Source organism: Dreissena polymorpha, chromosome 2 (assembly GCF_020536995.1).
Source record: "Dreissena polymorpha isolate Duluth1 chromosome 2, UMN_Dpol_1.0, whole genome shotgun sequence".
NCBI classification, from domain to species: domain Eukaryota; kingdom Metazoa; phylum Mollusca; class Bivalvia; order Myida; family Dreissenidae; genus Dreissena; species Dreissena polymorpha.
In genome coordinates, this window is record NC_068356.1 from 59913508 (window position 1) to 59939944 (window position 26437).

General features: G+C 36.0%; 1 long non-coding RNA gene across 1 annotated transcript; it reads right to left on the reverse strand.

The window, feature by feature from the left end:
* Positions 1-18288: 18288 nt before the first annotated feature.
* LOC127867241 (uncharacterized) lies at positions 18289-26437 on the reverse strand. Its single transcript, XR_008043393.1, has 4 exons — positions 26361-26437; positions 24712-24904; positions 21707-21808; positions 18289-21204 (listed from the first exon to the last, which is right to left on the reverse strand). It is a non-coding gene; the product is annotated as an uncharacterized LOC127867241 (long non-coding RNA).

Consider the following 26437-nt stretch of genomic DNA (forward strand, 5'->3'; position numbering starts at 1 on the left):
GTCTGTTCGACCCTTCGTTAGTGCGCCCGTCCGTTCCTGCGTTCGTCCGTCGTTCCTTCGTTCGTGCGTCCGTGTGTTCGTTAGTCCGTTCCTTTGTTCATCCGTCCCTTCTTTCGTTCGTCTCTCCGTTCGTTCGTTCCTCCGTCGGTCCGTCCGTTCCTTCGTTCTCACGTCTGTGCATCCGTTCGTTCGTTAGTCCGTTCCTTCGTTCGTCCGTCCCTTCTTTCGTTCGTCCGTCCGTGTGTTCGTCTGTCCGTTCATGCGTCTGTTCGTTCGTCCGTCTGTTCCTTCGTCCGTCCGTCCCTTGTTCGTTCATCCGTCCGTCTGTTCATTCGTCAATTCGCTAATCCGTCCGTTCGTTCGTTCCTTCGTACGTCCGTCCTTTCGTTCCTTCGTCCGTCGGTCCGTACGTTCGTGCGGCCTTTCGTTCGTACATAACAATACATGAACTTTGTTCAGTCTGTGCGTCAATGTCACCTATCACCCTTATCGTTACTGTCTCTCATAACGCCTCACTGTAGTGTGGTCTTAAGTCAGATATTTCTATCTTGGTCTGATGTGCGGATGTAGTATCTGTAAATGCGGCACATGTAATACAATATTAATTCAAGCACGTACACTTAACAAAAAAATACACGATATTTCTTTATTTTTGTTATCAGTTTAAAAGTGATGGTTTTACTAAACAGTAAAACAGATTAATGCACTTTGCCGCTAGATGAATCATGTTAGTAGAACACTTAACAGTATTTATCACTGCTCCTGTATGTATATGCATATAAACGCATGTCCTTATCACTCGAAATTGGTTTCGTTCATGATGTTTTTGCGATTTTAAAATAACTTGACACAAATGATTACCATGTGGAGACATGTGTCGCACAAAACACCCGTGCCTTAAGCTCCTAAGGTCAAGATGAAACATAAAAGATCAAAGCGAAAGAATGGCAATTCTACCAGAGGGTTTTATCCCGTGACGAGTACGATTTCAAATTCCAAAAGGATCGGGAGTGTAATATAACAAAATTACTGTGCACGGAGGATGATCTTTGACACTGTTACGCACCAAATATTTTTGTATTCACGAAGGTAAAGGATACATGTGAAGGTAACTAACAGAGGGCTAAGTTCACCGATAAACGGTGATGCGGTATTTTTCACTAGATCGATACTCTGCAGCGAGTCAGTGACATAGAATACCGCTGCCTATATGTTAAGGATTAATTGAAGGCAACGATATTGAAATAATGAAAAGAACATATCATTCTAAAGTCAGTTCATCAGTATGCCAGTACAATCTACGGCATATGCCAGTGCGTGTGCAAAATAGTAATGACTGCTTTATTGCTATATTGTTGTGTCCATTTATAATTAGCAACCTTAAACAGAATTATTTTTATTCAGGAATAGCAATAGATTTGTTTCGACCATCACCGTGACTACATAACAAAACTAGCCTACTTATAAAAATCTATAAAATTATTAAAAATAGTAGTTGCATAGGATTCAATAACAAGATTACAATCGGGAATCCTCGGACAATTCACTGTCCAAAGCGTTCAGATTGAACAAGATTAATTACCTTAAAAATAATAATCGATTTTAAGGCAAAATACCTTCAATCAAATAATATATAAAATAAAAATACATTAAAGCTAAACGTTGCGATTTATACCGCACCAGTCATACCGGTTTTTCCTCAGTTATTTACAACTCCTCGAGATCAAAATCTAACGAATTTGTCAAACATTCAATTAATAAAGAGCAATATCTGGCTGTCATGGAAGTCAAAATTGATATGTAATGTTTTGTTTTTCAACTTCTTGCCCCAGATTTTTTTATTTATTTACTTTCTCCATGTACATTAGTTAGTCCGTTTTAGCGTTATGATTAACTCAACAATAATGGTGAATTGAGTGTTATAGATTTTTATCAAAGTTGTAGCATTATGTAGTTCATAAGGAAGACGTTATACGAAATATAGCAAAATAACGGCGCACAGACATTTCACTTAACAAACGTAGTAGTTGTACGTTTCGGCGGCTATTACGTCTGGCTGCACTAAAATAATTACAATGCTATCAAGCAATGATCGTAAAATTATATTTGTTAAAACACACGTCAACAAAAAAAACGTCATTTCATAATAGGTAAGCTAGATTCGCTTTCCGAAACGTCACATTTCAACGTTGAAACTTCTAAAACGCAGTAATGACCATTAAAAACCGCGTTAATAAATGTTAATAAATGTAAATACATGTTCTACCACAGTGTTATTTATTATCTTATTTGTTCTTACGTTACTGACGCTGTTATACATTTGCGTTACATTTTGTATAAGCGACAGGTTTTTTTTGGGGTTGTGGGGGCCCTTATGTGGGGGAAATTTTACGCGGGATTTTCCACTTTGGGGAAAAATTGTGCGCGTCGGAATTTTCGCGGCGTTCCCCTTTTGGGGGGATTTGTTTACTTACTCTCTCATTACTACAATACATTTGTACATGTTTGCACTATATTCATTGTTTTTTTCATAATTTATTACGTTTTGCAAGATTAAATTGAAGTAGAATTGAGATATGATAATCATGAGACACATCTTTCTATAAAAAAAAAATTTTTTTTTTTTTTTAGGGGTAATTTTTGGTTCTGAAATAGTTTGGTGGGGGAAGACGCCGATATTCGGCGTCTGTTATATAAGGTAAAAAACCCCTGAGCGAATAGAAAATTTGTTGGTTTTAATCGATATCAATATTTGTAACAAAATAGTAATTTGATTTATGTTTAGTTGCTTAAACCGAACACGAAAGTAAAAATATACTGTTTACGCATATTTTCGTCGTTTCGAGTATGAGTCCTAAACATATATCTTTAAAAAAGCAAAATGATGTTGTAAATGCGATTGCAAATTACCCACAGCCGGTATATTGCTTTTTGTATAATATCAGGTATTTCGTTACAAATGTGTGTCTTATGCCGTTGATAACTTAATGTGTCATCCGTCCGCAATAATAATAGCGCCTTCAAGCGTTCCATACATAAACTGTTAAGGAAATGGTCGAAAATCAATAATCACTTTGTTAAAGATGTATTTTTTCCAGAAAATCACTTCATTGTCGTATTCAGTTAAATCGTTAACGGCGCTATGTTCGGACCGTATTCTTAATTTTTGAGAGAAAAAAAAATGAAATGAAATACAAATAATGTATCATCATCTTAATCCTTTACGGATGCTAACTAGTATTGCGATCTCAAACGCTTCTTATTACTTTTTTAAACATACCGTAGTGCGCAATTGTAAAATAATTTGCTAAATACTACAAGTAATGATTTTAATGACTTAACGAATGTTGGTTTCTAATCAAATTTGTTTAATAATTCGCTCTCAATTAGAATCGCTTAAACGGTTGTGGTGGCATTGTTGATGGCGTCTATTGCACAGACTATACGACTTATAATATTAAATTCTGATTGAGCAAATACGACGTAAACTGATCATATTTTCAACAAAAGTGATAATCTTGATACAATTTATATTTCTATGCACTTGCTTGCTTACTCGAGCATTCAGTTGTAGGTTGGTTAACAAAACATCAAATAATCAGAAAAAGACTTGTTCGTTGCTTTATTAATGTGTTTATTGTCACGCAATTGATTACCGCCATCATTGCGGCATGCTATTTTAGTGGGCGACAGCGTTAATTGACACAATGTAGCGCTTACGATCGAATTTGTACGATCAAGTCCATGAAAACTGCATTAATAAACAAGTTTTTGGTTATTATTTAATTGATTTTTTTCGTAATTTACATTATACAATGCGGGTTCGGTACTGACATTGCGCTTGCGTTAATTGACATAATCTAACGCGCTTAAGATCGAATTTCTACAAATATTTCATGAAAAATGCATATATAAACATGTTTTCAATTATTCTTTAATTGAAAATTTAACTGGTAAACTGATTATTTCCATAATTTACATTTTACAGTGCGCTTTCGGTACTGACAATTCGCTTTCGGTACCGATACCGAAAGCGCGCGATTTCGGTAAATCTAGTAACCGCAATATCTCCTTTACCGAGAGTTGTCTATAGTGAACTCGTACCTTGGTCAACTAGGTCGTTTCCTTTTTGTCAACTCGAACCATAGTCATTTCGCTCCTTATTCAAAATATTCATTTTTTTTTCAAAATGCTTTTATTTGTGATTTGATTGTTGAATTTTAGGACATTGGAGTTCATTTATTCGCTTCGTATCCTTTTTTAATTGATTGACACAAGAAACATTATTACACATCAAAAATGATTTTTTGTGTTAAACATTTGTATTAAAGTGAAACTTTTTAATTAAAATACCAATTACCTTTTATTCAGGCACTCTAGGCAATAAATTAACCTGTGCTGCATATGACACCTTTCCCACCCTTTAAATATTAAAACGCACCGACCACAAGTGAGGTATTTGTAGCGGACAACATGCGTATAAAAGAGACATTAATTCTCAAGAGCTTATGCTTAGATAATACAAGTGGAAACTTTGAGAGAAAAGAAGACATCATCTCAATGATTAGGATTTATTAACTAACCATCCTACATATTATTCTGTACATTTCTGTTCATCGGGTACGAGTTGACCGAAAAACAGGTCGGCGTTGATAGGTACCCTACCGAGTTGTCGTTCGTTCCTTACCTTCAAAAAAAGTGCCTCTTTTTCGTCTGGTTTAAAAGCATGTTAGCAATCGCACTCATGCTTTTAGTGGTCATTTACTGAATCCAACGTGTGTTTGCAACATATAAGTGCATTTTTATGCGGATTACGCGCGAAAGTGATGTTTGGGGTGCGTATATTAAAGAATTTTAATTTGTCGCAAGCTCACTGCCGAAACCATGTTTTCCGAGGGTGCTTGGGCGAATGAGATTTTCTGGAGTGGCATGACATGTCTTGGTTTATTTCAATTTTGGAAGAGACAGACTCATCTGTAAATAATACAGTACGCTTGCACAATCTGGTGTAGCTAAATGAACGACAGGCAAAAGGCCGTTTCATGACGGGGTCCTATGGGAATTTGAATTGGTGTAAAGAGGATATAATACATGCTTGGTAAGAGTACTCGTTCCATGTAGAAATTGTAATCGTCAATTTATTAAAGTGCTGATATCTAATTATTCCAAACTCTTTTATTGATCATTTAACTAGCCTTTAAAATAAATGGCTATTAAACTTTGATCTGGCCAACTTTAAAGTCTTCTTTTTTCACGCATACTTCAAGTGACAAACACGGTGTGTGTATAAACTTTTTTAAACTGATTGAACATCAATAAAATGTGAGATATACACCAGTGCCGAAGTGACAAATTGAGAATGGCGAACTGGCACGTTTTCATGATGCCGAAGTAACCAGGTGCCATGTTAAAGCAATGGAAAGCATCAGTACAGGGAGATAATCGTTTACGTCAAACCAATAAGTAATTTCGTATAGAAGTAAAGACACATTAAATGTGAAAGTTTTATTACTTTAGTACTAGAATAATAAACCGGCTGTAGTGATATCAATAAATACAGGTGTAAAGTGAAAGGCGGATTAACTGATATGCCAGCGAAGGGTTATTTTATTAGCTCATCTATTTTTTGAAAAAAAAAATGAGCTATTGTCATCACCTTGGCGTTGGCGTCGGCGTCCGGTTAAGTTTTGCGTTAAGGTCCACTTTTCTCAGAAAGTATAAATGCTATTGCATTCAAACTTGGTACACTTACTTACTATCATGAGGGGACTGGGCAGGCAAAGTAAGATAACTCTGGCGTGCATTTTGACAGAATTATGTGCCCTTTTTATGTCCCCCACTATTGTAGTGGGGGACATATTGTTTTTGCCCTGTCTGTTGGTTGGTTGGTTGGTTGGTCTGTTGGTTGGTCTGTTTGCGCCAACTTTAACATTTTGCAATAACTTTTGCTATATTGAATATAGCAACTTGATATTTGGCATGCATGTGTATCTCATGGAGTTGCACATTTTGAGTGGTGAAAGGTCAAGGTCATCCTTGAAGGTCAGAGGTCAAATATATGTGGCCAAAATCGCTCATTTTATGAATACTTTTGCAATATTGAAGATAGCATCTTGATATTTGGCATGCATGTGTATCTCATGGAGCTGCACATTTTGAGTGGTGAAAGGTCAAGGTCATCCTTCAAGGTCAGAGGTCAAATATATGTGGCCCAAATAGCTTATTTTCTGAATACTTTTGCAATATTGAAGATAGCAACTTGATATTTGGCATGCATGTGTATCTCATGGAGTTGCACATTTTGAGAGGTGAAAGGTCAAGGTCATCCTTCAAGGTCAGAGGTCAAATACATGTGGCCAAAATCGCTCGTTTTATGAATACTTTTGCAATATTGAAGATAGCAACTTGATATTTGGCATGCAGGTGTATCTCATGGAGCTGCACATTTTGAGTGGTGAAAGGTCAAGGTCATCCTTCAAGGTCAGAGGTCAAATATATGTGGCCCAAATAGCTTATTTTATGAATACTTTTGCAATATTGAAGATAGCAACTTGATATTTGGCATGCATGTGTATCTCATGGAGCTGCACATTTTTAGTGGTGAAAGGTCAAGGTCATCCTTCAAGGTCAGAGGTCAAATGTATGTGGCCCAAATCGCTTATTTTATGAATACTTTTGCAAAATTGAAGATAGCAACTTGATATTTGGAATGCATGTGTATCTCATAAAGCTGCACATTTTGAGTGGTGAAAGGTCAAGGTCATCCTTCAAGGTCAAATATATGGGTCAAAATTGCTCATGTAATGTCACTTCTGCAATATTGAAGCTAGCAATTTTATATTTGAAATGCATGTGTATCTAATGGAGCTGCACATTTTGAGTGGTGAAGGGTCAAGGTCAAGGTCATCATTCAAGGTCAAACGTCATTTAGGGGGATATTGTGTTTCACAAACACATCTTGTTATACTTAGAAAATTGAAAATTTGGGTTAAGTTTTGCGTTGAGGTCCATTTTATTCCTTAAGTATCAAAGCTATTGCTTTCATACTTGCAACACTTACTAACTATCATAAGGGGACTGTGCAGGCAAAGTTATGTAACTCTGACTGGCATTTTGACAGAATTATGTGCCCTTTTTATACTTAGAAAATTGAAAATTTGGTTAAGTTTTGTGTTTAGGTCCACTTTATTCCTACAGTATCAAAGCTATTGCTTTCATACTTGCAACACTTATTAACTATCATAAGGGGACTGTGCAGGCAAAGTTATGTAACTCTGACTGGCATTTGGACGGAATTATGGGCCCTTTATACTTAGAAAATTGAAAATTTGGTTAAGTTTTGTGTTTTGGTCCACTTTACCCCTAAAGTATCATAGATATTGCTTTCATACTTGGAACACTCGCAAACTATCATAAGGGTACAGTAAAAGGACAAGTTGCATTACTCTGGTTGTCCTTTTTACGGAATTATGGCCCTTTTTTGACTTAGTAACTTTCAATATATGGTTAAATTTTGTGTTTTGATCCACTTTACTTGTAAAGTATCAAGGCTATTGCGTTCAAACTTCAAATTCTTTCATGCTATCATGAGGTTACTGTACCTGGCAAGTTGAATTTTACCTTGACCTTTGAATGACCTTGACTCTCAAGGTCAAATTATTAAATTTTGCTAAAATTGTTATAACTTCTTTATTTATGATTAGATTTGATTGATACTTTGACAAAACTACTCTTACCTGACATACCACAATAGACTCCACCCAAACCATCCCCCGTGCCCTCCCCACCGAATCCTCCCCCCCCCCTCTATTTTTTTTTAAGATCATCTCACAAATGACCACCACACCCTGACACTTTACCCCCCCCCCCACCCTCCCAATTTTTTTTTTGAAACGGTTAAAAAACAAAACTATTTATTTTGATTATTTTATTTTTGAAATACCGTCCAACCATCGCACCCAAGAATCACCTCCCCCCCACCCCCCCCCCCGATTTTTTTCGCAATTTTGGAAGATAATGTAATAAATGTCCACACCCCCACACTATACACCCCTCTTCACTCCACCCCTCCCTCCTTTGTGATTGAAATTGAGAGTCCCTTCACATTTAAAAAGAAAATAGATGAGCGGTCTGCACCCGCAAGGCGGTGCTCTTGTTTTTCATATATTTTCGCGGCCCATTTAAACCGTTTACAAATTTGACAACATTGGATGAGTTGAGCAATTTATTTATTGTAATGCAATATACAAAGTCCTGTTAAACGCTACTTTTTATGGAAGAAATTAATGAGAATTTCAGGGCCCTCAATCCATTTTAGGTGAAGCGGGTCGCTACCCTCCTGAGGGGGAATTTTCGCAGCGTTTCGCTTTTGGGGGGATTTTGTTACTTATTCTCTCATTATTACATTTGTACATGTTTGCACTATATTTATTTATTTTTTCGTAATTTAGTATGTTTGACAAGATTAAATTGAAATAGATTTTTTTTTATAGCTCACCTGAGCACAACGTGCTCATGGTGAGCTTTTGTGATTGCTTTTTGTCCGTCGTGCGCCGTCAACATTTGCTTTGTTAACTCTCTAGAGGCCACATTTATTGTCCAATCTTCATGAAATTTGGTCAGAAGATTGGTCACAATGATATCTTGGAAGAGTTCAAAAATGGTTACGTTTGCTTGAAAAGCATGGCTGCCAAGGGGCGGGGCATATTTCCTTTTATGGCTAAATATGGATATAGTAAAATTCTGTTAACACTCCAGAGACCACATTTATTGTCTGATCTTCATGAAACTTGGTCAGAAGATTCATCCCAATAATATCTTGGATGAGTTCGAAAATGATGCCGGTTGGTAGAAAAACATGGCTGCCAAGGGGCGGGCATTTTTCCTTATATGGCGATAGTAAAATCTTGTTAACACTCTAGAGGCAACATTTATTGTCCAATCTTCATGAAACTTGGTCAGAAGATTCATCCCAATAATATCTTGGACGAGTTCGAAAATGATGCCGGTTGGTTGAAAACATGGCCGCCAGGGGATGGGACATTTTTCCTTATATGGCTATAGTAAAACCTTGTTAACACTCTAGAGGCAAATTTATTTCCCGATCTTCATGAAAGTTGGTCAGAAGATTTGTCCCAATACTATCTTGTTATCTCAGGTGAGCGACTTTGGGCCTTTCAGGCCCTCATGTTTAATTTCAGGGGGAATTTTTCCCCCCAAAAGGAAAAAAAAGTATACTTTTCAGGTGAGGGACTGCGGCCGAAATTCGGCCGCAGATTTGATAGATTGAGGGCCCTGAGAATGAAATGCTTAAAATTAACAGGGATATGGCTGGTTGTGTGAAATTGAATTTGACATAAAGAATATTTACATCTTATCTAAATTCTAATCTATAAAGTTAGTATAATTGTATGCTTCCCTCGTAATAACAATGTCAGCATATTCCCAAGTAGCCTAAAAATGTGATGTCATATCCAAACCACCTTGTTTTACTGGTGGCAAAAAGCGCCACCTTGTATTACATTAAGGTGTAGCTAAATATTTATAATACCATAAAAAAATAATTTTATTAAAGTAATGTTGCATTTTATGGCAAACATACAAAAATTATATTTTTTTCTACATCTGTGAAATTTTAGGGATCAGATTTGACTTCACTAAAATGGTGACCACATCTTAATCAATCCTAAATATTGTTGCTGAGGTAAGATACAGTCTAATTTGAACAGTATTACTTTTCTAAAAAAACACCCTTTCCGATGATGTATAACACTTGATAGTTTAATGAAAGAGAAAATTTGGCCTGTCTTTGTTACTCAAATCGAGCATTTTTTGTACATTAAGAACGAGGCACTCCTAATGATGTCATTCCCATGCGCTCCGAGTATTTAGTTCATGTACATATTACGCTTGAAAATATAAACAAACAAAACCAAAATGATGAAAAATGAAGTATAATTGCATTTGTAGTGCTGGTGACCTGCCTAGGAAACACGCATATGCCTCAGGATAGGGAACCAGCGGCCAATCAGAAAAGAGCACGAGTTCTTTTGTTAACCAGGTTTTCCAAAGTAAAATACTGGTTATTAGATCGGCGAATGTCGGGCAGAACAAGCTTGTCCGGGCCATAACTTTGTCGTTCATTGTGAGATTTTAAAATCATTTAACACATTTGTTCACCATCATTAGACAGTTTGTCGCGCGAAAGAATTACGTCAATATTTCCAAGGTCAAGGTCACACTTTGAGTTCAAAGGTCAAAAATGGCCATAAATGAGCTTGTCCGGGCCATAACTATGTCATTCATTGTGAGATTATAAAATCATTTGCCATATTTGTTCACCATCATGGGATGGTGTGTCACATGAAAGATTACATCAATATCTCCAAGATCAAGGTCGCCACAACTAAAAATAGATTTATTTTGATTCAAAGGGGGTTAATTATAAATAATCAGTTCAGTTTGAGTTGTCTCCCTTTATCTGACTTTTTTCACATTGAAAACCTGGTTTTGTGACAATTTTTGTCCTTTGTTCTCTTCTTGCACAGGCTGTTGATAGAAGTGACGTGTTTGCCTTAGGTAAGTATTAATATTACCAGAAAGATTTGTAACTATATGTTAGCCTGTGACTGTATGTGAATACACGCTTGTCTGGAGGTGTATTCACGGAAAGAGTAACGCCATTCCGTGTAACCATTGAGACAACACCTTTACCTCTAAAGCGTCTAAGACGATTTGTGCCATCCTGTCGATGCCTATGTGAGTACCTTATGTAGTGTCTTTGCTAGCAGTTGCAGTAATGGTAGACGAAACCCACAAAGAGCTAACCGGTATAAACACCACACATTTCAAAATCCTACTTAAACTAAAATATTCCAAATTTATCTGTATTCCATACATTTTATTGGTTCTCTCAATTAAATTTCCACAAAAATTTCTAAGTGAAGCAGACGACTTCACTAGTGTAAACACATTAGTTTGATTTGTTTACAAAAAAACTACTTTTTATTGCTCTAGATTTGCAGAAAAAGTTGCACGTGCACTTGCATCGTTGCAGTTGATATACATCTTTCTTGATTTTCATTAAGGAAGTACTGTGAAACCATTATTATTCGTCCGACATTCTTTTTCGCGTTTTTCGTCCTTCGACCGATGGACGAATTCAAGATCCTAACGAACAATCATGTCCCATATTTGAAACAAATAAGACTGAATTACCATAGGCATGAGGCATTTAAATCCAGCGTAATCCACGCATATACACACGGCTCGAAATTAACACTCGCACACTCGCAAAATGCGAGAAAAAAAGATTGCAAGGTAAGTTATAAGCCACTAGTATTTTTTGCATATAAAGAAATAGTGAAAAAAAACGAGTTATATTGCTTTAATGCGTTCGACGGCGTGAACGCTAAACCGTAGGTCAATTTTTTGAACGTCCGAATACCCATATGCGCGCAACTTGTTTGTTGACTGGTATACTTATAATACAGATACACAGATGGTATTGATACAAAGAACATGAAACAGTCGACTATTCACACTCAAGTTAAATCCGGTTTTGACACAAAGGGGTGTTCATTATACAGTGTACTGACAACTGACATTTCCTGTAAAACGCGAATGCAATAAGGCTGTATCGAATGCGTCGACTTCGTTTAGGTATAATAGTGTTGATTAGCGCTAATTTTTAACAACTTTATTACCCATTGTGTGTATTGTGTTTTTCAGGGGTGTTGCAGATTATACAGCCTACACGCGGCGAATCCGGATTAAAGACAATACTATTAAACGCAATTAAAATATGACGATGTGTGAAATATATTATGCGCTTTGTTACAAACTAATAAAGAACATTTTGATTTGTGTTTGGTTGTTTGGTTTCAAATATTTACGATGCAAAACGCTTGAAACTTTAATGAAATATGACCAAAATAATTTGCTTACGCTAATTATAACCCATAATGTTCGCACCTTCTCTAATTGGCGCCGATAAAGGTAAGATTGTAATCAGTTTGACCGTGATAGTAATGGAAAAAGACTAATTGGCAATTGGCTTCGTTTTTTAAAACACTTGTTAACGATTATTCAGTCCAACTTATCCGCTAATCATAACAAAGAACATGTCAATGACATAAAATGATAAGGGACAGTTACTATCACCTAAAATAACAGACTTGCTAATTGGCATATGCCAAACAAGGCCCACCTCCTGCAAGTGACTACCAAGTGCTGCACCTCTCTTTCCCCAGCACAATGTTTTCGCAACCGCGTATTACATGTATTACAAACAAATCGGACGTTTTTTGTTTTGTTTTTTCAAAACCAGAAATGGACGAATTTAAGAGCGGACGAAATAGTCATTTTTATGAAAAGGGCGAAATTTTGTGCCGACGAAAATAAATGGTTTCACAGTATTTAAATCAAATAACTATTTTTGTCCGAGAAATACTGACGAGTCTGTTTTTATACCCCCGGTAGGGTGGCATATAGCAGTTGAACTGTCAGTCAGTCTGTCCGTCCGTCCGAAAAAAACACTTTAACATTGGCCATAACTTTTGAAATATTAAAGATAGCAACTTGATATTTGGCATGCATGTGTCTCTCATGAAGATGCACATTTTGAGTGGTGGAAGTTCAAGGTCAAAGGTAAAAAAAAAATTATTTCAAAGCGGCACAGTAGGGGGCATTGTGTTTCTGACGAACACATCTCTTGTTTGGTTTGTTTTTAGCTCACCTGATTGCTCAGGTAAGCTTTTGTGATCGGTCCGTCCGTCCACATTTGTTTGTAAACACTCTACAGGCCACATTTCTTGTCCGATCTTCATGAAACTTGGTCAGAAGCTTTGTCCCAATGAAATCTTGTTCGAGTTCGAAACTGGGTCGTGCCGGGTCAAAAGCTAGGTCACTAGGTCAAACAAACAAAGAAAAACCTTGTAAACACTGTAGAAGTTACATTTCATGCCCAATCTTTATATAACTTTGTCAAAATGTTTGTCCTAATGATATCTTGGTTGAGTTCAAAAGTGGTTCCGGTCCGTTGAAAAACATGGTCGCCAGTGAGCGGGACAGTTTGCCTTATTTGGCTATAGAGATACATTGTAAACACTAGAGGGCACATTTCTTGTCCAACCTTATAGAAACTTGGTCAGAAAATTTGTCCTAATGATACCTTGTAAACACACTAGAGGCCATAGTTTTGGTCCAATAATGATGATACTTGACCAGGATGTTTTTCTTGATAAACTTTGCATTTTGTCATGTGGGGTCAAAATCTTGGTCAGGAGGTCCAAAACTTACAAAAACCTTGTAAACACATGTAGAACTAGCATTACTTGCAAATGTTTGCATGCAAAAAAACATGCAAATACACAGTACTCAATCAGAATTAATCAGATGCTCACACTGCAAACGTAAACAGAAGAGAACCAATCTAATATGCTTTAGATTACTTAATTTTCAATTAAGCAATGAGCAAGGCCTTGTAAAAAAAAGGTGAGCGAACTAGGACCATCATGATCTTGGCCCTCTTGTTTCATGCTTGCTGTTATTGAATATCATTTATTTAAATTAAGTAAACGTTTATAACATTAACAATGTTGTCAGTAAGATTGCATTTGTCTTGTTTTTAGCTCTGCTGGCCTCTCTGGCCAGCGGGGCTTATGTCATGGTCCTGTGTTCGTCGTGCGTGCGTTCACTTTTTCTTTAAACATCTTTTTCTCCTAAACTAAAAGTCCAATTCTGATAAAACATCTCACAAATGTTCCTGGGGTGAAACTATTTCAAATTTGTTCAAATTATGCCCCTGGGGTCAAATTTGACCCTGCCCCGGGGGTCAATAAATTGAACATATGCTTATATAAAGCCTATTTTGTGCAAACTTTAAAAATCTTTTTTGTCCATAACCATTGGGCCTAGTGCTACCACATTTGGTATGTAGTGACATTTAATAGTTCTCTTCTTTGTTCAAATTATGCCCCTGGGGTCAAATTTGACCCTGCCCAGGGGTCACGAAATGAACATATGCTTATATTAAGCCTATTTGGTTCAAATCTAAGTCTTGCTGTCCATAACCGTATGGCATAGGGCTACCAAATTTGGTATGTAGTGACATCTAATAGTCAACTTCCAAGTTTGTTCAAATAAAGCCCCTGGGATCAAATTTGACAGTTCCCCAAGGGTCACAGAAATGAACATATGCTTATATCGGGCCTATTTTGTGCAAACTTTAAAAATCTTGTTGTCCATAACCATTGGGCCTATTTCTACCAAATTTGGTATGTATTAAAATCTTAAAGTTCTCTACCAAGTTATGGTCAAATTATGCCCCTGGGGTCAAATTTGACCCTGCCCCTGGGGTCACACAAATGAACATATGCTTAAATTTGGCCTATTTTGTGCAAACTTTAAAAATCTTGGTCATAATTATAGAGCCTAGGCCTAATAAATTTGGTATGTAGTGACATCTAATAGTCCTCTACCAAATTTATTCACATTATTCCCCTGGGCCCAAATTTTACCCTGCCCTGGGGATCACAAAACTGAACATATGCTTATATAAAGCCTCTTTTGTGCAAACTTTAAAAATAATCCTGTCCATAACCATTGGGCCTAGGGCTACCAAATTTGGTATGTAGTAACATCTTATAGTTCTCTACCATGATTGAATGAAGGAACTTTCATTAATCTTGTAGAACATGCGTTAATTTGATCTTCAGCATCTAAAAATATGTGAAACAGAAAGAACAACAATATCTTTTGGAGAGATAAATGTACCTATGTTATAAGCAAAGGACCTGTGTGACAATTCCCGGGCTTTTAAGTCTGTTTAGTTAACACTGTAGTAACGTTGTCCATATATAAAAATGCTCACCCTTCCAACTTTAAGCACCCAGTGGGACGAGGGATAGAAAGAGAAAGTCACATGCTTGAGTACATTTCAACCCATGCACATTGCATTCTTTTTTCGCATAAAAAACAGTGGAGAGATACAGGGCCATCATGGCCTTCTTGTTTATTGTTATCACAATTTCAGTATTGTACCTTGATGATTATCACATGCAAAAAAGTGTTCTTCTTAACATTTGTGTTTATAGTAGTTTTATTGTGAAACAAGAGGGCCAAGATGGTCCTAGTTCGCTCACCTGAGAGGAGTCGGTTCATTCAATCTTTACCAAATGTCAAACATGACCTAGATATTGTCCAGACAAACATCCTGGTCAAGTTTCATCATTATTTCATCTGCGTGTCATGATCAATGTACCTATGAAGTTTCATGATCCTAGGCGTAAGCATTCTTGAGTTATCATCCGGAAACCATTTTTCTAAGTTTAGTCACCGTGACCTTTACAGCCATTGTGTGAATACGTTTTATGGCACTGTGACCTTGACCTTTGATCTAGTGACCTGATAATCAATAGGGGTCATCTGCGAGTCAATATCAATATACCTATGAAGTTTCATGAACCTAGACATAAGCTTTCTTGAGCTATCATCCAGAAACCATTTTACTATTTCAGGTCACCGTGACCTTTGACCTAGTAACCTGAAAATCAATAGTGGTCATCTGCGAGTCATGATCATTGTACCTATGAGGTTTCATTATCCTAGGCATAAGCTTTCTTGAGTTATCATCCATAAACCATTTTACTATTTCAGGTCACCTTGACCTTCGACCTAGTGACCTGAAAATCAATAGAGGTCATCTTCGAGTCATGATCAATGTACCTATGAAGTTTCATGATCCTAGGCATAAGCGTTCTTGAGTTATCATCTGAAAACCATTTTACTATTTCGGGTCACCGTGACCTTTGACCTAGTGACCTGAAAATCAAAAGGGGTCATCTGCGAGTCATGATCAATGTACCTATGAAGTTTCATGATCCTAGGCCTAACCTTTCTTGAGTTATCATCCGGAAACCATTTTACTATTTTCGGTCATCGTGACCTTGACCTTTGACCTAGTGACCTGAAAATCATTAGGGGTCATCTGCGAGTCATGATCAATGTATCTATGAAGTTTCATGATCCTAGGCATAAGCGTTCTTTAGATATCTTCCGGAAACCATTTTACTGCTTTGGGTCACTGTGACCTTGACCTTTGACCTAGTGACCTGAAAATCAATAGGGGTCATCTGCGAGTCATGATCAATATATCTATGAAGTTTCATGATCCTAGGCATAAGCGTTCTTTAGTTATCATCCGGAAACCATTTTACTATTTCGGGTCATCAAGACCTTGACCTTTGACCTGAAAATCAATAGGGGTCATCTGCGAGTCATGATCAATATACCTATGAAGTTTCATGATCCTTGGCATAAGCGCTCTTGAGTTATCATCCGGAAACCATATGGTGGACGGACGGACCGACATGAGCAAAACAATATACCCCCTCTTTTTCGAAAGGGGGGGGGGCATAATGAGAAAACTTCCCCCTCCCAGCAGCCATGTTATTCAACTGACCGGAACCATTTTTGAACTCAACTCTTGTATCAAGGAAACAAATGTTCTGAGCAAATTTCATGAAAATTGGGCCAAAAATGTGACTTCTACTGTGTTCACATGTTTTCACTATATACATATAGAGAAAAATGCCCTGCCCACTGGCGGCCATGTTTTTTCACCGATCCCGACCATTTTCAAACCCGTCCGAGATATAAAAAAACCAATGTTTTGACCAACTTTAATGATGAATGGGCAAAAATTGTGACTTCTAGAGTGTTTACAAGGTTTCTCTATAGCCAAATAGGGAAAACTACCACTATATACATATAAAGAAAAATGCCCCGCCCACAGGCGGCCTTGTTTTTTCACCGATCTCGACCATTTTCGAACTCGTCCGAGACATCAATTGAACCAATGTTTTGACTAACTTTCATGATGATTGGGCAAAAATTGTGACTTCTAGAGTGTTTACAAGGTTTCTCTATAGCCAAATAAGGAAAACTGCTCAGCCCACTGGCGGCCATGTTTTTCAACGGAACGGAACCACTTTTGAACTCAACCAAGATATCATTAAGACAAACATTTTGACAAAGTAAACATGAAGATTGGGCATGAAATGTGACTTCTAAAGTGTTTATACGTTTTTTCTTTTTTTTACCTAGTGAACAAGTTTTTGACCCGGCACAACCCACTTTCGAACTTGGCCGAGATTTCATAGGGACAAAGCTCCTGACCAAGTTTCATGAAGATGGGACAAGAAATGTGGCCTCTAGAGTGTTTACGAGCAAATATTAACGGACGGATGGACGGACAGAAAGACGGACGGACATACGACGGACAAAGACCGGTCACAAAAGCTCACCTGAGCAATCAGGTGAGCTATAAAAAATCACATAGACTTTTCCCTTGACTCACCTGGGGGTCAAAGCGGCTTCCAGTTAAAACTTTCAACCCTGGAAGGTTAAAACTTTCAACCCTGGAAGGTGTATTTTTCATGATTACATTTTGCCTTGTGAACATGCAATTTTGGTCTGCAAAAGCCACATTGTTCAATTCGTGTAGTTTGTGGTCTCCTCTATTTAAGCATTAATCAGTTGCCTGTTGTACATATCAGTGATTTGTTGCTTCTTTATAAAGTTATAAATGTTACTTTCCCCCCAAATTTCTGTATTTGCTTCTGAAAAAAATCCCCCCCCCCTGCAATAAAGAAAGTTGCAGCTGGGTGTATTTATTTATTTTTGGAAAATTTAACTCTTTGCAAGTCAACAAAGCACCTCAATTAGTTGTGTTTAACAACCCACTCAAATAATTGGGTTTTTCAACACATCACAGTTAATCAATAGAGTTGTTTCCGTTGTATTTTTCCATCAATGTTAATGGTTTCTTAATCTGATCATTGTTATATATTGTAAAATACGTGTCTGACTTTTCTTAACGGTAAATCTGTTATATGACTGTCTAACTTCCAAGTTGTAACTGGCTAACATGTCCACTGATTCAGTGGAAGATCTAGGTTCAAATCCTAGTGGACGTGACAAGTTGTTTGCAGTTTGAATGTTTCAACATGTCTTTCTGAGTAATGCTTTCCATTTAATTAATTTCTTTACATTTATTCACTTACCTAGCTGTTTGTATAATACATATTAAACTGTTTATTAAGGGTAAATCTGTTATATGACTGTCTAACTTCCATTGTGTAACTGGCTAACATGTCCACTGATTTAGTGGAAGATCTAGGTTCAAGTCCTAGTGGAAGTGACAAGTTGTTTGAAGATTAAATATTCTAAACCATTTTCTTAGTAATGCTATTCATTTAATCTAAGTACATTGTACATAAATTGAAACTTAGTTCGGATGATTATGTATATTAATTTCCAAATTCTACCTGAACATTGTAGGAAATTAATACCTAAGCAGCTGAAATACTCTAAATAAGTTTTTATTCAAATTCAGTTTATGCACATTGCACTGATTTCTTTGAACATAATAATTAAACAAATCTTAAATGTGTAATGTACTTGCAGCGTTATCTCATTTAGTTTAACTTTCAGTAAAACAATATCATGTATCACTTTATAAACCAATGTTAAATAAATAAATACAACCTGGTATATTCTGGCTAGGCATGAGAAACATTCTTAAATCTTAGGCATATATTTACAAGCCAAAATAACAAGTTTAACTTATTATAAGTATGTTGTCATCTCACTCAATAAAATAGGTTTTCAGTCAAGAATTGTTAATTTGACATTAAAGGGTCCTTTTCACGTTTGGGTAAATTGACAAAATTGAAAAAAGTTCTTTCAGATTCGCACGTTTTCGTTTTAGTTATGATATTTGTGAGGAAACAGTAATACTGAACCTTTATCATGCTCTAAAATACCCATTATATGCATCTTTTGATGATTTAAAAACCTGAAAACTATGAAGCGTTGCAACAGATTTTGGCATGTTTTGAAGTTTGTCATTAAATGCTTTATATTAATAAATGTTATCATTGGATCTAAAAAGCTCTATTAGAATTAATGACCCTAAAATCGTCATAAGTGATACAATATTGCACTCAATAATTCCTAAAATTGGCAGAGCAACTTATGCTCAAATAATGTAGACAATTTCCAAGCACATAATGCTCAATTCTAATGAAGAAAACTAACATGTTATAACGCAATGTCACTAAAAGCATAATGCATATACAATTATCACAAACAAAAACCCACTATACCTATTTCATAAAACAATAATTCGACATTTATTCCTTACACTATCCGATAAGTATTATTTTCCAATAAAACTTGAACAAAATGCTTAAAAAAGAGGAATAAATATCAAAAGTGAGTAAAACATTAACAGATACAAAGCACATAATAAACAGATAAATACCATTTATATGACAAAGAAAAAAACAGGATTCATGTGACAGTTGTGTTATTATATTTCACATTGACATTTCATTAGGAAAAACATATTGTTTTGAAACTACTTTCCAGTGCAATATATTATAGTTCACTTGAAAGTAGTGTCAAAACAAGAGGACCAAATATTAGGAGGTGAATGCATCACAATTCAACATTAATACATTGTAAGAAATAAAAAGTTTTTAACACAATACTTAATTTACTAACACATAGTAGTGAACAACATAGTTAATAGAATATAAAGAAGTGAAATTTCAGCTGCTGGAGCAGTATTGCATATTAATTATATACAATTTGTTGGTCCTTTATTAAGGCACGTGACTAATTGCCAAAACAGCACAATACGAAACAATGTACACACGTAGAAGAATAAAGCTGGGTCGCATTGGAACAGTCGATGCAATGCATTGATTGGGGGTTTAAACTGGTTTAAAACGCTCAACCTCACACTTGGCCCCGCAATATTCATGATACATATAAGTGTAAACAAAATTTAACCTCATAGCATTGCAAATCAATTAAACAATAATAAAAGAAAAGTATCAAATGTTTCTTATTTATAACTTGTAAGCAGCTTAGTGAGGAGTGAAATTCCAATGGTGAAAATGTAGGATATTAGCTACCAAATAAATTAATAAAAACTGAATCATATAGTATTAAAACGATTTTAGTTATGTGTTACTGTCCGAGTATCTCCAAAAAATATCGTACTCAATTGCCTACGGCTCTTTTTGTCATAATTTTCGTAGAATGTTTTTTAAAGGTCTCTGAACAAAACTTTTTGATGTCACACAACATGATCATAATTCAATAGGTCAGCAAACAAGAGGATATAGAAAACCAACAATGCTGACCTGATATGACATGAAATATAACAGGAATACGACACTTAAGTAATAGACTAGATTTGACCATATAGGAATAAGTGGAAATTCTCTTTTAAGATGTGACATAGCATACAAAGCTGTGGGGTTGTGCTTTTGCCAGGGGAGAATTTTGTCAAAATCATGTTGCGATCTGTCTTTATGAGTAATGAAAATATTTGTTTAAATCACAGAGCCATTATACTATGAACAATTTGTGAAAAGCCAATATTCTATGTATTACAGCCAATCGTAATCATCTCTAGTTTGTGCGTGGAGATTTTTTCAGTAGTTCCTGAAATTCTAATTTGACACCAAAGGTTATAATGAACAATCTTTATTATGTTACATAATTATGTTCCAGGCTTAGCTCCTAGGCTTATTCATTAGAAGAGGAGTCATTTTGCTATTTATTAAGTCGTTTCAAACAAGGTGTGGACTCCTGTTGGATTTTGCATAGGAAAATATGAAATAAGTCTCTAGAACACTTTGAATAACTTTGAAAACAGGTTAATCCATAATCAGATGATCTGAATAAAAATGCATTCCTGTTTTTAAGTATGGACGAATGCACCAATCGACTAAAAATGGACAATAGAACACAAAAGAGTGAGCCCAATTCTTATTTTGGGTCCTGATTACAGTAGTTATGGAAACATCTGATACTGCTGACATTTGCGAAAGATAATCTTTCCCATTATTACCTTCCCATGATTCTCTGCAGCAGCTGGCGATGGCAAACTTGTACCCAAGGGAGACAAATCATGCCAGTTTTCATCCGAAGAGTATCCCTTTTGAAGGGCTGAAAACCTGTCATTTGAGGTCTTTCTGAAGCTCTTGTTTTGAAATGTCTTGAAGATTTGCTGATGCAAACTGGTAGGAGCTGTTTTTGTCAACATAGTAGATGTTTCCTGAGTCGAACATGTTGTCGCAGAGATTCGCAGATCTTCACAAAGGTGGATGTTCATTAAGGGACCTGCTGTAGAATGGATACATAGATTTAAAGAGCAAAATTATTTACATACTACCAATTCACAGGTAAAGAATCAAACACTATTGTGGTACTTCAGTCATACCACGGCAGTCTGTTAATCTAATCACACTTTTCAAGTGTAGCTTTTTTTAGTCAATTAATGGATCTAAGTGGTTGACAAGAACGCACTGTTGATCATCAATGCCAGGGTGATTGATATTGGTAACAATATGGTGATCAAAAACTCTGCCATTTAGTAGATGTAATTCCAATGCAAATCATTTGATAAGAAGACAATAGCACTGAATATGTTTTTAATAATACTTTGCTTATAAATTATCATGAAAGTTCTGAATCAAAGAAAAATAAGTTGTCCTCTAACTGTTAAATAAATAAATATAAACAAACTGATATACCCCATTATCTTAAATATCATGAGATGCAAATGAAAAGGATTTAAAACTATTAATAAAACATTAAAAATATTTTCCTTATGTGTTGATTATACCAAATAATACAGCCTTCTGTATTTCCGCCTCATCTGGTGAGAGTTCCTTCCCATGATCTATAAACTCGTCTTCAGTTGCGAGGCTCACCAGGGCATTACTGGCTGTAAACATATGAGAACATTATACATTCATCTTCAGTTGCGGGGATCCCCAAGGCATTACTGGCTGTAAACACATGAGAACATTATAAACTTGACTTCAGTTGCGCGGCTCACCAGGGCATTACTGGCTGTAAACACATGAGAACATAATAAACTCATCTTCAGTTGTGAGACTCACCAGGGCATAACTGGCTGTAAACACATGAGAACATTATAAACTCGTCTTCAGTTGCGAGGCTCTTCAAGGCATTACTGGCTGTAAACACATGAGAACATTATAAACTTGTCTTCAGTTGCGAGACTCACCAGGGCATTACTGCCTGTAAACACATGAGAACATTATAAACTCGTCTTCAGTTGCAAGGCTCACCAGGGCATTACTGGCTGTTAACACATGAGAACATTATAAACTCATCTTCAGTTGCAAGGCTCACCAGGGCATTACTGGCTGTAAACACATGAGAACATTATAAACTCATCTTCAGTTGCAAGGCTCACCAGGGCATTACTGGCTGTTAACACATGAGAACATTATAAACTCATCTTCAGTTGCAAGGCTCACCAGTAAATACATGAGAACATTATAAACTCATCTTCAGTTGCAAGGCTCACCAGGGCATTACTGGCTGTAAACACATGAGAACATTATAAACTTGTCTTCAGATGCAAGACTCACCAGGGCATTACTGGCTGTAAACACATGAGAACATTATAAACTCGTCTTCAGTTGCGAGGCTCACAAGGGCAATACTGGCTGTAAACACATGAGAACATTATAAACTCATCTTCAGTTGCAAGGCTCAACAGGGCATTACTGGCTGTAAACATATGAAAACATTATAAATTTGTCTTCAGTTGCGAGACTCACCAAGGCATTACTGCCTGTAAACACATGAGAACATTACAAACTCGTCTTCAGTTGCAAGGCTCACCAAGGCATTACTGGCGGCTGTAAACACATGAGAACATTATAAACTCATCTTCAGTTGCAAGGTTCACAAAGGCATTACTGGCTGTAAACACATGAGAACATTATAAACTTGTCTTCAGTTGCGAGACTCACCAGGGCATTACTGGCTGTAAACACATGAGAACATTATAAACTCATCTTCAGTTGCAAGGCTCACCAGGGCATTACTAGCTGTAAACACATGAGAACATAATAAACTCATCTTCAGTTGTGATGCTCACCAAGGCATTACTGGCTGTAAACACATGAGAACATTATAAACTTATCTTCAGTTGCAAGGCTCACCAAGGCATTACTGGCTGTAAACACATGAGAACATTATAAACTTATCTTCAGTTGCGAGACTCACCAAGGCATTACTGGCTGTAAACACATGAGAACATTATAAACTCGTCTTCAGTTGCAAGGCTCACCAAGGCATTACTGGCTGTAAACACATGAGAACATTATAAACTCATCTTCAGTTTGGAGGCTCACCAGGGCATTACTGGCTGTAAACACATGAGAACATTATAAACTCGTCTTCAGTTGCAAGGCTCACCAAGGCATTACTGGCTGTAAACACATGAGAACATTATAAACTCATCTTCAGTTGAGAGGCTCACCAAGGCATTACTGGCTACAAACACATGAGAACTACTGCAAAAAACAATTTAGTTTATACCTCTAGAAAATTTTACTGAAATCATTATGTTATTTTGGTATAAAATAAACAAGACCATGTAACAAAATTTAGTGCTTGCTTTACATTCAGAATATGTACCTCATTTGTTGCAGTGATTAGTTTAAATGTGTTTCATCAAAGAAGGTACATAATAAATGGAATATTTTATTGTTGTGGTGTTACAATGTTTGTATCCTGACACCATAAACGTGCGCTATACAAACAATTGGAACACCACAGTCATGTAATATTCATTATCAATTCAAAGTATTTACAGGTACTTGTTGAAAGAAAAAACTTTCTGCAAATTTGCTGACCAAGCATGTTACTGCCTGGAAACAACATTTATACCTCTTGTTAAACACAACACTCAAAGTTATTTTCTTCTTCACAAATGTAACTTAAAGAATAATGCTGGAACTAGTAAATCACAGTTATCGACAGAATCATAATCCCTTCTTAAAAATGAAACCCATGGCATGCAGGCTGTATACTGGCCCATCTTGAAAACGAAGGAAAAGGGATTTGCTTGTGTTCATGTTTAAATAGGAAAATCTATGCAAAAGGAATGTTCCACAAATTGTAGGATGTGTATTAATACTAACATAAAATGGAATTTTACGTTACCGATTATTTTTTATTACTGGCAACTGCTCATCTTTTAGACTTGTTAACTGGATGTGTGGCATCAACCTTAACAAAATTCTTTATTGAACAGACAATCAATCAAACTAGAAATCACCAAACCCCAATAGGTTGTTAGGATATACATGTATACAAGTTATAGGTGAATAGCATATTTTGGGTAAGTTTAATGAAGGTTCAATAAAACCTGTAAGACTTAGAGAACGGAAAGCCGTCTGACAATCCATCCACCAAGGATGTTCTTATAATATTTCCTGTCAAAAAGTGGCTGCATAAAAAGCAAAACAAATAGTATTTTTAATTGCTATTCGGGAATATTATTATTCTCATCATCTGCCAAGTGCCAAAAACAGAAAAGATATTATTTTATAAAACTAAAACAACAGCTTTAAAACAACAATTGAGTCTTTATTGCTTTATTGTTGTGAGTTTTTTTAAAGGTTAATATTTTACTGAGACAATCTTTTTGTGGATTATTTTGATAAATCTGTTTGTATAAGGCTCATAATAAAGGCTACTTACTTATAGGACACGGGTTCAATAACCAGTCTCATGTGAGGTTTGTTGGATGTCAGATGTCATGACATACTTTAATATGCTGTTAAAGCCAATTTGTTTACGTACCATGTTCTTGTCACCATAAATCAACAAGGCTCTGTAGTAATCCGCCAGTTAAATCCTTGCATCATGACTCCAAGTGTAGCATTGAGTAGAAGTGACCATAACAGTTTCCCTCTGAATGTCACAACTGTGTGGTATCTAGGGGAGATTCCATATTTGCAACACTTCATGCTTGCAATGAGCTTATTGAGGCGTCCTGAAATAGTGGCAGGAATGTTTGTTAAATTGTATTTCAGAGGTATAATGTTAACATAATTTTTTATCTATCTTAAATAGTGTCTGTCAGTTCTTGTTAACTTTTGCTGTTACATTTAAACAGTGTACATGTTCGCTCACAGCAATAGCTTTGGAAGTATTCCAAATGTACCTATTAATAGCTTGTGCAAGAGCTTACAACTAACCTAATAACCTGTAAAGGGACACAAGTCACACAACTCATACAGCATTCTGCAATATACCATGATCGAGCGTTCTCTCTATAGTGAGATTCAGCAAATAAAAAAATTCACCCACAAATGTTCAGCAATCACAACCCATTTGGAGTCATGAGAACCTTTATAAGTTGTGACACGGCAGACTTTAAAATAGCAGCCTGAAATCATGTATTCTTGCAACACTAAAGAATTATCATTCGCATCTAAACACTATGTTTATATATTGGATACAATATTAAATAGACAATCATATTTGAGTTCACTTTACTTCACTTCAGAATTACTTTTGTACAATGACAAACCATACATTTTACCCTTTATAATAATAACAATAAACACAACACCACTGTCCTTCATCTGATCTATTATCAAATTGGGCAGTAAATTGGAGAGATAGCAATTACATTAAATCAAACATGAATCAACAAAGATCTGATACATCATCAAATGAAACAATCCATGAAGTTGATATCATTTTAAATAATTGGAATTTAAGATACAAAAACCTATAAATTAGGGTAAATAAGAAGCACTGTCCAAATCATTTCTTTAAAACAATCAAATAAACTCAGCAATAAAAAGTAAATCTCCAAAAATATAATCAAAATAAATAAGGTGGTGTGCCATTCAAAGAAATTAAACAATATTAAAAATGTCTGACCCAAGCACTTTAAAGAAAACATGACAGGCATTCCCAAAAGTATTTAAAGTCCACGGGACATTTGGTCTTTGATTTTTTATTTTAAATTGTTTTCTGTCGCATGCTGTTGCAAATCCTTAAAACGAACCTTATATGGTGCCCTGCTTTAGTACAGTTGCCCTCTAAATATCCAAGCTGATTAAATAACAAAACCATCGACTTATGATCGATCTTCTTAACATCTTTACATTTTCGTAACAAAGTGAGGTAAATGCTGTTATGCACATGCAATGAATAATGTGGGTATTATTGTAGCAAAACACCATTTTCTGTGGTGATATACGTCCAATCAAGTATCCTGAAATATATTTACAAATATCGATTAACAATAACACCAATAATCAATTATGAATACACTTCTATTTCTAATCGAATCAACTTCCGAATTTTATACAATCCGAAACAAACGCATAAAACCCAATATAATTGTTTAGTCTTAAATGTCCGTGTTATGTACAAAAAAACTGTTCCAAATGACTAAGGAATACGATAGTCTGGCTACCACAATATTGTTTTACCTCTATATTGCAATTAAAACAAAGGTATAGTCTAAAAAGAACATCATCTAGTAATGTTCATACAAGTGATCTCCCCG